The sequence below is a fragment of the Salminus brasiliensis genome, chromosome 15 (assembly GCF_030463535.1).
Source record: "Salminus brasiliensis chromosome 15, fSalBra1.hap2, whole genome shotgun sequence".
NCBI lineage: Eukaryota > Metazoa > Chordata > Actinopteri > Characiformes > Bryconidae > Salminus > Salminus brasiliensis.
This window is the reverse complement of record NC_132892.1, coordinates 23,291,747-23,308,954: the sequence shown is the minus strand read 5'-3', so window position 1 is coordinate 23,308,954 and position 17,208 is coordinate 23,291,747. Positions and strand designations below refer to the sequence as shown.

Genomic DNA, 17,208 nt, shown 5'->3' with positions numbered 1-17,208 from the left:
TGCAGCCTGTGTGTGTGTGTGTGTGTGTGTGTGTGTGTAGATACAGGCCTGCTCTTAACATTATAGCCATGTTTTGTTGCACATGGCCCCACAATCACAAGCTAGTGCTAAGTCATGTAGCTGGAGTATTGCCACGATACCGCTTGGTCGGTGTTGATACCGTGAGTATCGATGAAGGCTGATATGGTCGCAGTTTCTCTTTAAAATAGCATTTATTTATTTATTAATTTATTTAGAGCTTCTAGTATCTGAAAGTAGGGTTTCATGCTAAATCTCTTATTGGACGAAATGCACAACTGAAAAAGTGGCCTTGCACAGTTTGTGCTATTTTAGGTTAGATCTTTGTAACCTGAGAAGGTCAGATCTAAGTATTTTTCACTTTGATGTGCCATTCAATATTTTATTTATTTATTTTTGATGAGACTGTGGAGAGTACGAGAGTACGAGAGTACTTAGAGAGGCTAATTGTAGTGCTGAGTATTGTGTATAGTGTCTCCACCCCTCCACTGTATTTAGTAGTGTCTGAGCTATATAGAGGTATCTTTTGGGTCCTAGACCATACAAACTAGCTAAGGATGTTTTCTGAGTAAACATTGCAGCACTTTTCTGGATAAATGCCTTAAATGTATCATTTATAATGTCCGGACTTAACAAGCAGTACACAGTTCAGTGTAATGATTACAGTCCAGTACCAAAATAATAGGGATAGCCAGTAAATATTGCTGGGGCCATTAGGTTATGGGGCTGTGAACAGTATGTAGATACATGAAAATCTACTGTACTGTAAAATGATGTACGAGAAATTCTAACGCTCCTCGTTCAGCTAATCTGCCACTTCGGAAAGACGACATTGGACGAATCAGGTGAGGTTGGAGTTAGAGTTGGAGCTGAAGTCTACAGGACGGGAGCACAGCTGTCTTAAGCTTGGGGTCGATCGTCAGGAGGTCTGGCCGGTTGATCCCTGGTGATGCCACAGCCATGCGTGGTTGAGGGTCCCAGAGAGCATGATTGATCTCACACTCTCTGGATGTGTAGGATGGCTCTCCCTGGCCCCCTCATCACATCCTGACACTTCAGCTGTTCAGTGACATTACGTGAAAAGATGGGTAGCTCGCTTCATGTGTCTTGGAACTGGGAAGGACGGAAGGAAGGACAGAGTCTTCACTCCTCTTCTTCTTAACAGTTTTGTATTTAGATCTTCAGAAGGCAGCACTTCAGACAGCAATGGTAAGAGTAGGGCGTTGTTGGCATGATCCTTGGCGATCCTCTTGGGTTGTACCTTGCACCTCTTGTTGTAGTTGTCCTGCAGGTTTGAGAGCCTGTGTCTGATGAAGCGTTTAAGTGTTTTTTAGCTTTAAGGGAAATAACTCTACAGAATAGATTGACTCTGAAAGATATGTGTTGTCTTTTAGCTTGTCACCTCTCCAGCATGATTAGCTCAAAAGATAAGTCAGATTTTCTTGGTAATTTAATGTACCATAGTCCAGACACCTCAGCTTCACCTCCTTCTGTGCTTCTGGTTACATGCATGTGTGCTGCGGCCTTCAGTCGCCATCCTGGTTTGATTCCGGAAATAAAATCAAGGTGTAATAGTGCCTGAGCTTGTAGCACAAAAACAGACCCAGACAGTTGCAGCCTACACAGCTTTGGCCTATCATCACCTATTTAGAAAGATGGACAAAAAGCCTCACCCTTGCGTTTGGCCTCCCCTTGTTCTTCATCTCGATTAACCTGAGTAGTGAAAGCATGTATGAAAAGGCAACTACTTTTGTTCACTGTGTGAAATATTAGTCCTTTTTTTTTTAAGCATAAATGGGAATTCCCCAGAAGTGTGATTACTGCCTAGAAGCTCTCCTCATGAAAGTAGACACGATCATGACACAACAAAGCCTTGTCCTGATCAATGAACCTTAGATCTGTGTGTGTGTGTGTGTGTGTGTGTGTGTATGTATATGTGTATATATATATATATATATATATATATATATATATATATATATATATATATATATATTATGTATGTGTATATATATATATTATGTATGTGTATATATATATATATATATATATTATGTATGTGTATATATATATATATATATATATTATGTATGTGTATATATATATTATGTATGTGTATATATATATATTATGTATGTGTATATATATATATATATATTATGTATGTGTATATATATATATATATATTATGTATGTGTATATATATATATATATATATATATATATATATATATATATATATATATATATATATGTAGCCTGTTGCGGTCACACAAAAACCTTTTATTTTCATAATGGCAAAGGTTTTTCTCTTTTCTTTTTAACATTTAGCGTTATTTCCTTTTTTTTTTTTTTTTTCTTTCAAAATTTGGGCTTCCTGCATGGTCATACTTAGTCACACCCCCTCTGGCACATATCACAGCTTGGGAATGCTTTTCTGTAGCAGCTAAGAGCCTTTTGATAATTTTTTCTTTTTTTTTTTAGGTTATTTTGACCCATTCTTCATTAAGATTTCTAGTTTTGAGAGGTGCCTGGGTCGTCTAGCTGCACTGCTCTTTTGAGATCTATACACAGATTTATGATGAGGCTTAGGTCAGGGGACTGTGAGGGCCTTTAGCATGTGCCTCTTTAGGTAATTGTCCATTGTGGATTTTGAGGAGTGTTGGTTCATTATCTTGCTGTAGAATCCATCCTCTCTTCATCTTCAGCTTTTTCTTACAGACAGTCTGATGGTTGCTTCCAGAATTTGTTGGTATTTGAACTATTCCTCTTTCTACCAGTGAAATGTTGGCTGCTCACTGTACCTTTTTTCTTCCAAACATGCCTTTGCTCATTGCAGCCAAAAAGTTATGTTCACTTCGTCGGTCCACAGGACTTGAAACAAGGAAGCTTGTTCCTTTAAGGAGATTTTCTTTTAAAATTTACATTTTTAGGAAGGTGAGAGGGGTGCCTTTATCAATCCTATGAGCAGTTCTCATGGAAAGTTTCTTGGTCTTGGTACTGCTACCTGAAAAAGCTTTACTATTTTCTTGTAGGCCTCTCCTGCCAAATGGATAACGGTTCCTTTGGTTTGCGTAGTGCTGGACAGCTCATGGCTGTTGATTGCTGGGGGAACATTTGAGGAGCATTTTTCAAGCTTAGTATTACCTGTAATAATAATAATTGTGAACAATCTATAGCCCTAACAAGCCACGCAAGGACCAGCAAAAGGATCTCCCAAACTGCAAACTGAAGCCATCTTAAATTTCAGTGTAAAAATCTTTTATTCAGAGTCATTTTGGGCCATTTCTGTTTGTACCAGTGTGCATGAAAACCAATTCAGGTAGCGTGTTGCAAACTTCATGACTTAAATTCCAGCTGAGTTCAAGATAACCTCTGATACTATAGGGTACACTTTTGGTGCGGAGAGAGCCGTAGAACTGTCGAAGTATAAGTTCAGCCAGAGATATTAGAAATGAGGAGACGACTGGTTCACTGGTTAAAATATGAGTGGGAGTTTTCATAATGCTCAATGTTGCGTCTGTTGACTGATAAAGCCCTCACCCCCCCCCCCCGCCCCGCCCCCACCCCCCAAAATGTGGATCTACGCAAGCGCAGTAGCCGAATAGTACATTGTGCACACTGCTACGTTGTACATTATTGAGCAGAATGGTACAAACTCTTCGTGAGGGGTTTGTTGAGTTTTATCAGGGATTGAAATTATATATTTGGAACGCTAAGTATTTTGGTCTCTCCCAATTAATAGATATAGGAGCCTGGTCTGCTGTTAATGCAACATTGTAAAGATGGCAACTGAGCAAACAGACTTTCTTAAAAGAACTTTGGTTCAGCTCAGCCTTTTTAATTGTTGTCAGCGAAGTTCTACAGGTTTAGTGTGTAAAAGCTTCGCTGTTATCCCAAATATCAGCACTAACTGTAGTGTAATAGGAAATGTCAGTGCTGCCTCAGGATTTTCCTACCAGTTCTCACAATGTTCATATTGTCAAAGCCAAAGAAGTGTCCGTCTCTCTTTTTTAATGTTTTTTTCTTCTGGGGTGTTTGTGTTGCCGAATGGAATACACACTGCACCTATCCACAAAGTGAGTCATGTAATTGCTGCCATAGCTTTTGGTTTTGGAAATTAGCATGCGGTAGAATACATTCAAACGGGTTCGACGAAGAGGGTTCCCGAGGGTGTTCTCCACTCCGCGCTGGCGTGCGCCGTGTGGAGCTCGTTTGGCCGCCACATGCAGCACACCAAGCTGCTGGGTCTGCGGGTTGTACGTGCTTGGTCCCATTCTGATAAGGTTGTGTGGACTGCTCTCTGTAGACGTCTTGTTGGGTTACATGTTATGGTTCTAATTTGTCCCTCAATGTGAAGCAAAAGCCTGACCTTGTGTTATTTCTGTCTCTGCAGGTTTGCATATGGATTTTCTGATCATCCCTGAGAGAGAACCTTTCGTCTCCACTGCTCTGTAACAACCCCCTGGACCCTTATTCCATAAAACGCACTCAACACTGGTGTAATCGGCAGGACGAGAAAAAAAAAGGTGTGCCGACCCAAACAAGCAGACGTGTGCGCGCACAAACATACACATACACACACGCGCACACACACACAGACTGGAAGGGGATCTATCTCTTCAGATGAGGAGGAGTCGGAGATTCTGAGAGACCTCAGGGTCATTCAAGGTAGGGTTACCATGACAACACACACACTGTCAAATGCCGTCATATGCCCAGCAAGGGTGTAAATATTATGGATTTGCATGCAAGGAAGGATCAGTAGGGGAAAACGCATGGGGTTTAACAATACGGCATAAAGTTGATGTGGATTTGTGGTGGTGCTTTTGTGTAAAATAAGTGTTTTTCAGACAGTCTCACAATTAAGTGACTGTTTTTTCCTGGGATTGTTTGGCGAGAGACTTCACCATTGGTGCACAACTTTGAGGCGTTTATATTGACCATGCACAGAGGTGCCTGGTCCCCTTTTTCCTATGTTTTAAATGAAATGGGACCAGTTCTGATTTCCACCTGGCTTTGGTACCTGGTGGTCACTTCTGTGCGACCAAACAGTGTGTGTACCACTCATGAGACAGGGGAGTATTGTTTGGATTGTTGAAGTCTTTTCTTCAAGACTAAGGCAAATGTAGTGATGGAAGCCAATACTTTATATTAGCCCTAAACAGTGTAGAGTATTCTCAAATACTTGCCAATGTGGTTTCTGATGGTGTATGATATCCTCTGTAGAGATATCCTCGTCCAGATTGCTTGGCCTCCGAACCATTCTACAGACCTTTACATACTTTAGGTTATCATAGATCTACACAAGTTAGGTGCAGTTGTTTCTACCAGTGCTGGTTTTATCCCATTATTATTATTATTATTATTATTATTATTATTTCATTTATTATTTTTTAAAGAAATTCCCTATGGGTAAAGCATTGTGGGTTTGAAACACAAGTAACGACTCCAGTGGATCAGGGCTAGTTCAGATCTATCATAGTGCGTGTTGCTTTGTTGATTGACTATTTTTAAGGTAATATGAAAATTGTATGTTTTAAAAACTACGCCTTTTAAAGCAGCATTATGCGAGAATAGGTGTATCTTGCTCCTGGCCTCCCCCTACATTTACATTTATGGCATTTAGCTGATGCTCTTATCCAGAGCGACTTACAAGGTTACTCATATTACAGGGGTGGGCCAATATAGTGTTAGGAGTCTTGCCCAAGGACTCTTATTGGTGTAGAGCAGCATAGTCATCCAGACTGGGAATCTAACCCTGGTCTCCGCCACACCAACCCCTATAGTTGGCAAGTGTAATTCGTGCTTTGAGCCACCACTAAAGGACATGCTTTACACATGCATTTCTGGGCAAGCTGAAAGATCTGTCCTGGATGCTCATGTTTCGTTACTTAGCCAGATGCCTGAATGTAGCCTACTGCAGTGGTCAGCCTGCAAAAGTGAACTACACCCACCTAATTGTTCCAACACGTTTAAAAGGATGAGCTGAGGACGTTTCCAGTCTGGCCTTTAATTTTGCAGCGTGGGCCATTTCAGCTGTGTGACTGATGGCGAGACCTTGATCAGATTTCCCAGCTGATGTCCAAAAATGACAAAGTGAAGCTATTTAGTTTCTAAAGAAGAGAACGGAAGAATGTGTGTATAGAAAAAAAAAAAGAAAGAGATTTTCTTGTTTTTCTGAGAGACAATTTCCCTTTTAGTCTCTCTCTCCCTGTGCCTCTCCCACTCTCATATTTGGCTAATGTTTGGAGTATTCAGTGTCACCGTTTTGGCTGCAGCTGCTCTGTCTTTCTGAGGTGAGCGATGGTAGCTGATTTGTGTCTTAGGGCTATGAATAAACACAACACCCAAGAGGGTCTGGGTGCCATTAAATTTGAACTGGCTTTAATGTAATAATGCAATAAAACACTTCTAATTTGCTGTATTTATTGCTTCAAGTATTTGTTGTGATTTACTCAATTAAAGCTTAGTGATTTGAAGTCTGAGACATACTACATCTGCGGTAGTATGTTTAAGAGGGCAGTACATGAAAAGCAAAGGGGGGAGATGCTTAGGTTCTGAATTTTTGATTAATTGTCCAGCCCAACAATTTAGCCTTGTTTACAGTATCGCTATAGATTGAATCATAACCCCTGTATCCTGATGCGCATTGTGTTGCCAGGTTCTTGCCGATACAGTGCCCTGTTCACACTACGGCTATAAGTGGCCCGAACCTATTGGTTATTTGTGTGACTGTGTAAACTGTGTGCTTATGAAATCTTAATCTGTACCAAGACCTATGTCTAAACAGTCAGATTGGAATTCATAAGACTTTTGCTTCAATCTAATCTTCGTGATTGTCGTTTGGAAACTTTGGGCAATAGAACAGTGGAATGAATGTCCCTGATTGATGAGTTCTGACTATGCTAGTTCGCTTGTTTTGTTGCTAATTTAAGTTTGCACAGCTTGCTAAAATGTTAAATATGTATGTGCAGTATGTATCTCTGTAACTGTTGAAAACAGTGGGTTTTTACATTAATAAACTGTTGGACTGTGAAAAACCAACAACAACAACAAAAAAAGGCAGGAAATTTACTCTTCCAGAGTGAGGTTTACCATCTGAGGACAACCAATGTGTTCAGGCGAGTTGTAACATTCTGACAGTACAATACCTCATGGATTGCATATGTAGCTGAGCTGAGATTGGAAATGTCGAAACTTTCTTTAACATGGCCTTGGCCGTATGTGTTGCTGCTATGAGAAACTACATTACATCTCAAACATGTTTATGGGGTGTTCAGCAGGGGTACTGCGGGTACACTGAGCCTTTCAAAAGCAGTGTATTCTGACTAAAGTTGATGTTTGGCTTTGACTCTGGAGGCTTACTTTTAGGCTGTAGTTCTTGCGTAAAGAGGCAGAAAACATTCAGTAACGCAGACGAGTCTGTTCAAGAGTATTCCGTAAAAGTGGGGTTGGGCAAATATGTGCACATAAAATATATATGTAAAATCGTAGCCAACCTCTACAACAATCTCTACCATATTCCGTTAACTGGATTAGCGGAAATTCCGAGTAGGAAATATGTCTGGATTGCCCCCACGAGTCGGATTTCTTACTTGGAAAGTTGGGAAAGCTTCACTAACCCTAGAGTGCAAAATCCAAGATGGCTGTACCACACGTCAACAGTATTATAAGTAGTAGTATTATACAAATAGGAGCAGTATATTATAATAGTAGTGTTTATTAGCTCTTCTGTTGGTGTCTCATTAATCAGTCATACGCACATAGTTCTATCCAGCTTCTATCTGTAGTGGTTGGCTGCACAAAATAAAGCAGACTGCGTTATCAGCTGGTATCGCTAACAATGCGAACCTGGGACATAAATAGTGGGACATATTTTGGATAGATTCGCCATTAAACACTGCCACAAATTTGTCAATCCAGTTGTGGTAAGTCTTTAGTTAACTTTGACATTTGAAATTTAAACAAAACATTTCTTGGTCCAACATCCAACTTCTGAGGTAAATTGAAGGCAGCATAATTTGCACAATATCGTTTATATCATAAATTAATTAATTAGCAGGCTGTTTAATCCCCCCCCCCCCCCCCCTTAATTGTGTGTTTTGGTTATAGAGGGAAGCACACATTTAAAAATGAACTCTAAATGAGGATGTGTGTGTGTGGTGCTCAGCATTGGGGTTGAGCTCCCTGTGGACAGTGCAGACGGTCCCTGACTGCAGGTCGGTCTCAAGGCCTCAGCTTCTCCCTTGACTCCATTCATTACTGTCTCTCTCTTAGACACACATTCTCTCTCACTCAACAGAGCTGTAATCACTACTACCTTCCTGCTTGCTCCATCCCCCACTAATGGTTCATTTTATGTGTGTCTGTCTCCTGCATGGTGTGTTATTGTATGTGTGCATGGTGGGAGGTTGCGTGGTGTGCGCTAATTGCGTGCCGTTTCCGTGTGACGGCTAGCCTCATTTGCCTCCATGCTCTTTGATTAGCTACATCTCTTCCATTAAGGTGTTTGTGTTTAGGTTGTGGTCAGCAGTCTGCTTTGGAGCAGCCGATAATTAAAGGTGATTATAATTAATGTGTGGGAGGGAGAGCTTTATTAACCCACTGGCTAGAGTAGGACTTAAGATCCTGCCCTTTAACGGCTCAAGCCAGTGCTTTAATCATTGGGTTTCCTTGTTTGTACCATTTCTGCCTTGGTGATTTCTCCCAGCCCTGTCCACATATACTTGATTCCCCCTCTTCTCCATTTTTGAGAAATGACACAAGAAATGTTTTGTTGGGTTCAATTATAAGCCAGCATGGCAAAAACTAATTAAAGAAACTTACTTATCAGGCCTTGCTTATAATGTGCAGACTTAAAGGTCGGTGTGTAAGCCTAAATGGCTAGTCACGCTAAAATTAACCAATTTCTGCTGGAAGAATGGAAATTCTGCTCATAAAGGCTGACTCAGGCTTGCAGCAGCTTTCCAGGCTGCGATAAATTTGGTGTGATAGAGCTACAGGACGGTTGGACAGAACAGCCAGGGGGCTTAGCTCGGTAACCCTGGAGGGGATTTTAATATCATTAAAGAAAAAACGTAAATGTAATCTGTTCTTCAAGGTGGAAGATGGTGGACATGAAGATGGTAAAGTATTGCTAGAAGTCATGGTAAAGAACTGCTGGGAAATTGACCTGATGCTGGGAAATCTGCCCACAAATGCGCCCTTTGATGGCTGCTGTGAGGTTAGCCATGCTGTAAGCAGTGTTGACACATCTCATTCTTCCTAAACTTTGGGTAATAGTAGCAGCTCCTTAGCCCGTTGGACCACTCAGAGCCTGTGCTGCTACATATAGGCAATGATTTTGGGTTCAAATCCCAGGTCATGCTGCCTGACCTCTACAGTCAGAGCCAGAGGCAGCACAACTGGACTTGCCACCTACTTCAGATGGATAGATGGTGCTTTCCCTCTCGCCACACCAGGGGACTTTTGCTAGTCCGCACATCTGCTTTCCTCGAAGGTAGCCCGGTGATGTTGCATTGGTGAAGGCTCATGTATTGGTCCTGTTATCTGTTAATGAACACCAGTGGAAGCTATACATGCCAGCGCCATAAAGCTGCCTCCACCATGTTTGACAGATGTATGTATTCTGTGTATACTCATTTCTTATTTGAATCGTTGCCAACCATTTTCTTTATTAGTCTAAGGTTTGCTAATGCTTTTTTCCCTCCAGTGTAATCATGGCCATCAGTTGCAGCACCTTCTCTTTGGGTTGCAGATTGAGAATTCACATAAAGCTATCAAATGCAAATTCAGGACTTTAGAAACAACCGTGCTTCTTTCTAATTTGTCACAAAATTGAGGGAACAGGTCACACCTAGTCATGAAACTGCTTCTTAGTTAGTTGTCCAATTACTTTTGAGAGCTATATAAAAGTAATAGTTGTAATTCCTAAACAGTTAAATGTCTTTGAAGCTGAAATTCTGTTTACGCCTTATTCACAGATTACATATTACATTTTATTCCTTTTTTGTGGTGTACAGCAGCACAATTACCCAAATTGTCACCGTCAAAATACGTCTGGACCTGAATAAGCATGTATACCTGGATGTGAAGAAAGGTATTTCAGACCTTAGTAGTTAGAAAAACAGAAAGCTAGCCATGGCTGCTGTTACATTGCCAGCATGTTTAGTTCCTCCTGGTCTCTGACTGGTGACCAACTGACCCTTCTCTGACCTGGCCTAGCCCAGCCTAGCATCTCCCCTGGAGCACCATCTGTCCCCAGTACAGTTGCCAGCCAGAAGCACTTTAGCAAAAAGGATGTTTTTCAGTCTTAATGCACTTAATCATACTGTGCTGCTGATCGTTAATACACTCGCCGCTCTGTCAGGCTTTCTGCCAGAGTTAAGAGTTGGAGTAGCTTTATTGTCTTCTCAAATCAGGATGTAGTCACTTGTTTGTTGCTAATGCTGGCATGCTACTAGTGATGTAAACTAGCATGTTTGCCTGCTAAGAGGACTGCTGCTACGATTGTTAGCTTGACATTGTGACCGAAGAATATGGTACTCATGAGAAGCGTATGGTTTTGGGGACTTATGGATTATGGAAAGGGTTGTCACAGTAGATGCTGAATTTAATATAAATGGGTCTGATTACTAATTTATTCATTTGTTTGGTTGGAAAAGGGGTAACGGTTCATTTGTGTAAATTGTCTTTCCTAGCACCCAAGCATAAACACCTCTGTATAGTACTGGTCATAATCGTTTTTAAAAGGTGAGTGTCCTTTATATTCCATCACAAGTGGCAATTATCGGGGGCCCAAGCACTATATGCCATTGTAAAAGTGCCAGTAGAGCGCAAATGAAGTGTTTTAGAATGGCATCCAGTTATAATCTGGAATTTGAAAAGGGTTTTTTTTGGGGCTAGATTTTGCAATTTGCATGGTTGCAAATTCCACAGAAATCGCCCCTGTATTTTAGTCTCGGGTTCCCAAGAATGTTGGGATGTTAATTCTCCAACCAGGCTGTATGTTTATAGATGTGGTATTCTCTTAGCATCAGTAATCTGTGTTAAGCGCACGACTATGATTACAATACTAATCACTCATTTATTTATTTTTATTGTTTGTCTGGTTGAAAAGAACAGTGAGTGCTTACCAATCCAAGCTGTGCTCTGAATGAAAAATCATAGTTCATTCTGTTACACAGGAAGCGTCGAGACTCATTTATACATTGATAGAAGGGGGACGTTCACAGGAAGCTCTGATTCTTCACATTAGAGTTTCACTTTCAGCAATGAGGCAGCCGATTTAACCTGATTAAAAAACAAAAAATAGTAAAAGTATCAAGTGGTTGCTTTCCGTTCTTGCAGCCGGTTGGCCAATAGGAGGCTTGTGGATAGAGGCCACAGTCGAAGACTAGGACACAATAGACTGCTGAGCCACATGTTGACTTTTTGGTACATCTGGCAGTTGTTCTTTACATTTGCTCAAATTTATGTGATGAGTGGACAGATGGAAATGCTTCAAGATTACTGCTTTTTAAATGTATTTGTATACATTGAAGTATATAGTTGTTGGTTTTTTTTTTTTGTTTTTTGTTTTTTTTGGTCTGGGAAAGGCAACTATTCCCCCAAATTCTTATATTCCTCTTTGTAAGCCCACCTTCATCCTTTCTTCCTTGCTCAAATAATCCAATTTGCTAACAAGGCATATTTCTCTCTCTTCCCTCATTCCTCTTGGCTCCATTAAAAAAAAGCCCTGATGTAGGGTTGGCAAGTGTGTGTGTGTGTGTGTGTGTGTGTGTGTGTGTGTGTGTGTGTGTGTGTGTGCGCGCGTGTGTGCCGGCCAGCCTCTCTGGGTTGTGGAGAGGTCCAGCTGCGCCAGTGTGTTTCCTCCATGCCAGGAGCAGGTTGTGTCACTTCACCAGTGTGCCAGCAAGACTGTGTATGTGTGTGTGTGTGTGCGCGCATGTGGGACATCTTTGCCAGGTTGCTAAATGGGCCAGGGCTTAACCGATTCTGCTGGACTTCAAAGTGTGTGTCTGTGAGTATGTGTGTGTTTAATTGCGAACACTGCTGTCTCTTTATAGAGGCCGTTGCTGGAATGAAGCAGTTGGCTCAGGGACTCCCGCTAGCCGTCAGACTGAACTCCTTCTGTCTCTGTGTCTTTGCTCTGGTTCATTCGGTTTATGGTTTCGAAGGAAGACTCTGTGGAAAACCTTAACCGGCTTGGCCATGTCTGAACACATCCTCTCTGTTCCCTTGATAACCTTTGCTGTGTGTGTGTGTGTGTGTGTGTGTGTGTGTGTGTGTGTGTGTGTGTGTGTGTGTGCGCTTATGTCTCTCTCACTTTCGGGAGAGAGTCTGTTAAGAGCATCTCGTAAGAGAACCTTGTAACATGCTGTTTCAGTTGTAAAGGTATGCTGGCATAGATGGTCCAGTAGGCTACACATCTGCTGATTTGTGCTGGTTCATGAACATTGCATAAAATATGGATATTGGAATTGAATTTGGGTAATATGGTAAAAAATAATTGTGTACACACTGGCAGTTTTCGTGAACACCCCATCTAATGAATGCATTCAGCTACTTTAAGTTGCATCCTTTGCACATGCACATCTTGTCTAGTCTCAGTACAGTAGTATTGCCAATAGAATAGGAGACTCTGGAGAACATAAACATGAACCTTTTAACACTATGCCAAATGCCAGGCATAGGTTAGAATGGTATAAAGCTTCCCCAGCATTGAGCTGTGAAGCAGTGTTCTCTAGAATGATGGTTGGTGCTCCATCCAAGACTTTTGGGATAAGGGGAGGGTGGTGATCAGACAACACCCTGACCTCACTAACGTTCTTGTCACTGATTGCAAGCAAATAGTCTCTGCAGTGCTGCTCCAAAATCTAGTAGAAAATCTTCCCTGGACAGTAGAGACGGTAGAGTTACTCAAACAAAAGCAGTATTAAAAGGAGTTTTTCAAAAATGTATGAGCAGGTGTCTCAATACTTTTGTCCATACAGTGAATATTCTTTATAGTGATGATCACTGTAATGTAAGGACTTTATCTATTTATTGAGCATTTAGATAGTTTTGCTCTCCATCCAATTACAGCTAGTGTTCTGTAAGCAACCTACAATAGTCTCAGTTACAAAATATTGTATATTGTCCACTTTTAGAAGTAAATAGACCTGGATTAGTGATTCTGGTAAATGTAAGAGAGTGAGGCCTATTATGCTGTCTTGAACACCCATTAACCCCTTGATGACACCATAGCCACCACCTGGGGTACCGTAGCAGCTGCCTTTTAACACCGTAGCAAACACTCTGGCAGCCACCTAGCATCTGGCTACCAGCACCATAGAAACCAACTGGAATACCATAGCAGCCACATAGCAACAGCCTGGCAACTGCATGGAAGCGGGCACTGCTCAAGCTGCACAACCATTTCCTTCAGGAAAGACACATTTATGGTTATCTACATTTGTTAGTTTCTTGGTGCTGATATTAAGTCATATAATATTGATATTAGTTTAGTTGCATTGATCATCTGAAGACTCATAAATGCTTTGCAGAGGGAGATACTGTTGGTGTGTGTGTCTATGAGAGCGAGCGTGTGCTAAGTGTGTGCGTATCTTCGCACGTGTGCACCCTTACGTGCCACTGCACATCACCCCTCTCACCAGCTGGTCGTCTGACATCATGTCCGCGCGGCGCCAAGCCTTTGGCAGGCCGTCCCGGGCTGAGCGTCCGTGCCAACTCTGGTAGCAGAGCAAGAGCGAGCGCTACATGAGCCCCACTGACACTCAAGCAAACAAAAGAAAATACCCAGCCAGGAGTATAGCCTTGCGGTCAGAGGGAGCGCGAGAGAAAGCGCACGCGAGAGAGGGGAGAAGGAGCGAACACTTGTCTGCTGTTAGGGTCGCTGGGTTCAGCACAGGCCTGTGCAGTTTTCAGCAAATGCGTTTGGAAAATCTCTGGGCGCGCAAGCTTTATGAAGCAAGCAGACACGAGGACGACGGTGCTGGGAATTCTGACATCTTCGGCATGTTGCACAGTGGAGGAAGTGCAGAGAAGGGGGGAGGGAGAGGGCGAGAAAGGGGGGCGGCTGTGCTGCAGCTACAGGAGGCTTTCCAGCTACCTAAAAATTTACTGAAAAGGTTCAACCCGATGTTTGAAGTTTGGGGTGTGATAAACAAAGTGTCGTTGACCCCATCAGACCGAACGTCTCTCAGCTTTCAAAGTAAAGGTTCCTAAATTGTTTTTGGCTTATGGACGCAGTTCTAGGAAAATCTGAATTGGTATAGAACCTCCTACCTTCTGTTAATACTTAACTCTATCAGCACTAAATTACAAGGTCCTAAGTTGTTAGTTAGAACAGAGAGTTCTAGGTAGATATTTAATGAGAATAGAACCTTCACTTTCATGTCCAAGCCAAAAAACCCTTCGGGAACCTTCACCTTTACGGCCCTGAAACATTAATATTCCATATCATAACTAAAGAGCCTCAGCATAAGGTGCAGGTTCTATATCCTAGAACTACACGTCCAAGCCAAGACCCATTTAAGAACCTTTGTAGGGTCTCATAGGGTTTACGGTTGTGTTGCTGTTGGCCTGACTGGTAAATTGACTGGCCAATAAAGCTAATAAATCAGCTGATTACGAAGATTATGCTGATCTATCTGCGCTTGGTCAATTGGTCGTGACGGACAAGCACAACTCAGTAAAGTATCAGTGAAGTCGGACTCGACAATATTGTAGAAATACTAGATCACGATATTTATAGACATTGTGACGATACACAGACTAAATACAACAGTAGCAACAGAGTCCTAAAAATGACTATTCAGATACTCTCTCGTACTGAAGACAGTGATTCTTATTCAACATTTGCTGCACTGCATAAAATGAATCCAGTCTAATTACACTGTTGGTAATGAAACCTGTAGTTCACCAGTGTTTAAGCACCAACAATATCCTTGATATGCTTAGAGAAGTATATTGTGTATCACAATGATGAAACAAAATTTATCAACCAGCCCTACTGTGAAGTTAACCTGTTTTGACTATGGTTAGTTTATGATATTGGAGATTTAGAACATACTGTATTAATGGCAGCAGATTTTATTGATAATGCTGGCATGTTGACATCTGGCTAGTGTTTTGCCTGAGACTAACATTAGATTGTGATAAGATCAGGACCCTATAGAGCACAACTTTAGATATTGTATAGATGTAGTTTCAGATATTGTTCTTTTAGAAAATGGGAATTCTTAACACATGAGCCACTCCATATTTTTTGCAGTTACCTTTTTTCCTTCCCCTCCCCAGTTTTAAAGGCCATTTACCCAGTTAATGTGACCTCCTGCCATCACTAGCAATTGCCCAAACACTAGGAGAGTAAAAATTTGTGCTCATCAGCCACGGCCTCTTTTGGAACTGCTGCAAACCCAGCAATATCAGGTACCCAGCACACACTGAGGAAAGTGCTGCTCCCCAGCTCTGATACAACAGCTAACAGTCGCCTGTGCTGACCAACATCAAACTAGGAGTGATGTGGAGAGAAAGTGCCATCAAAAGACCAGTTGTGCTCACCGTGACTCTGGATGCTGAAGGCAAGCAGCATTACCTGAGATTCTAACCAGTGATTTTCGAATAATAGTGGCAGCGCCTTAGTCCACTGGACCCCTCTGAGACCCTATTTTTTTTTTTGGTATTTCATCAAAGACTTCCTTATGTCCTAAGCTAGGGGTATACTTAATTGGCACGAGGGTGGGCATGCCAAACAAAGCAGAGTCGTCATACACCAATATTTTTGCAACTTGGTGCACACTTCATTCAGAAGGAACTAGTAGGTATTTTATTTGCGCTGCCACCTGTCGTATCGGAGAGTACTGCAACCTCTGAAGCATCTAGTACAAATGCCTATAGCGTTCGCAGCAGATTGCATGCCATGTGTGGAGTCTGAGAGTCTGCGTGATGCTCTGAAGTGAAAGTATAACTGAGCCTTTACTGTATATGAATCCTGAATTTGGGAGCAATACTACAGTTTAACTTCACTGCTTAACTCGTTGGACGTTATCAGCGGAGAACAGTTAAATTTTTGCCGGCATCCACATGGGCTTGATATTACAATGAAACTGGTATTCAGTGCTGCTGGTGGGGCCAATGATGATGCTGCATTAGGTGTTCTGCATAAGATGATAGATGTGCCTGTGTTTTTTAAAACTACTATTTGAAATTGAAATGAATTGCAGTTGCATGTTTGCTGAATTAATTAATTTAATAATATTTTAAATAATATATAATAATATTGTTTGTAATTATGCAAAATGAGGATGAGTGATGTGACCACATTGTAGCAGTGCATTTGGGCTGCATGATGATGGACAAACCTGGTGTTGCAATGTTTTGTTCTGCGTGTCCTGATAATGCCCTCTGTGTATCCAATATTGTAGTAAAATTAATGACGTTGGTAGATATACTCTACTACTAGTAGATCTGTCATAGGGAAATGAGAACAATGTAGATTTCCCTTTTGTGTTAATCAGCAAAGAATTGTAGCATTTAATTAAATTAGCCTTACATGACCTTCCAAGTCCTGCTATGTGACTATTGTGTGCACACACATCAGGATGGAAATTCTGAAATGATATCGTGCAGCCCTACATTGCATCATTTGAGGACGTGTTAACGATACATTTTACAAAGCATCATGAGATTTTTATGAAGTTTGGTAAACTAGGAACGTCACAGAACATCCACAGTGCCAGTTCTGTTTAAAAGGTTTTTAAGAAGACCAATTATGCTGTTTAATGTCTGAAGTAACATGGTCTATACCCCACCCCTGTGTTGAAGCACAGTAAGTTTCTGTACATCACAGGACACACTTGAGCCTGTACCTGAATGCTGACAGATATTCATTTGTTTTTTTTATATCTTTATGTAGACAGTGCACCCAAATGATTAAGAGATGATGTGCTGCTAATTAATGCAAAAAAACCCCAATTTAATAAAGTTTATTTAAAAATATTACATAAAGTTCTTGACTGACTTATATTTAGCAGCCTGACTCTTTAAATGGACTTATCTAGTCTGTGTGCCTTCCTTCATCATTTAGCTCCCAGTTGCCCTAAAACGCTGCAGTGAAATGCCTCCATGTTTGGTGTATGTGTAGTGCTGCATACTCTGAACTGATGGCTGTTTTTTTTTTTT

The 17,208-nt window shown here is 41.3% G+C and overlaps 1 protein-coding gene across 5 annotated transcripts in view; it reads left to right on the top strand.

Moving 5' to 3' along the window:
* bcl9 (BCL9 transcription coactivator) overlaps positions 1-17,208 on the top strand; it is a 125,669-nt gene that overhangs the window by 73,005 nt on the left and 35,456 nt on the right. For all 5 annotated transcript variants that reach the window (XM_072657805.1, XM_072657800.1, XM_072657803.1 and 2 more), the window contains exon 2: positions 4,415-4,689. The gene's annotated coding sequence lies outside the window, so the exon portion shown is untranslated. The remainder of the gene's footprint in view (positions 1-4,414; positions 4,690-17,208) is intronic.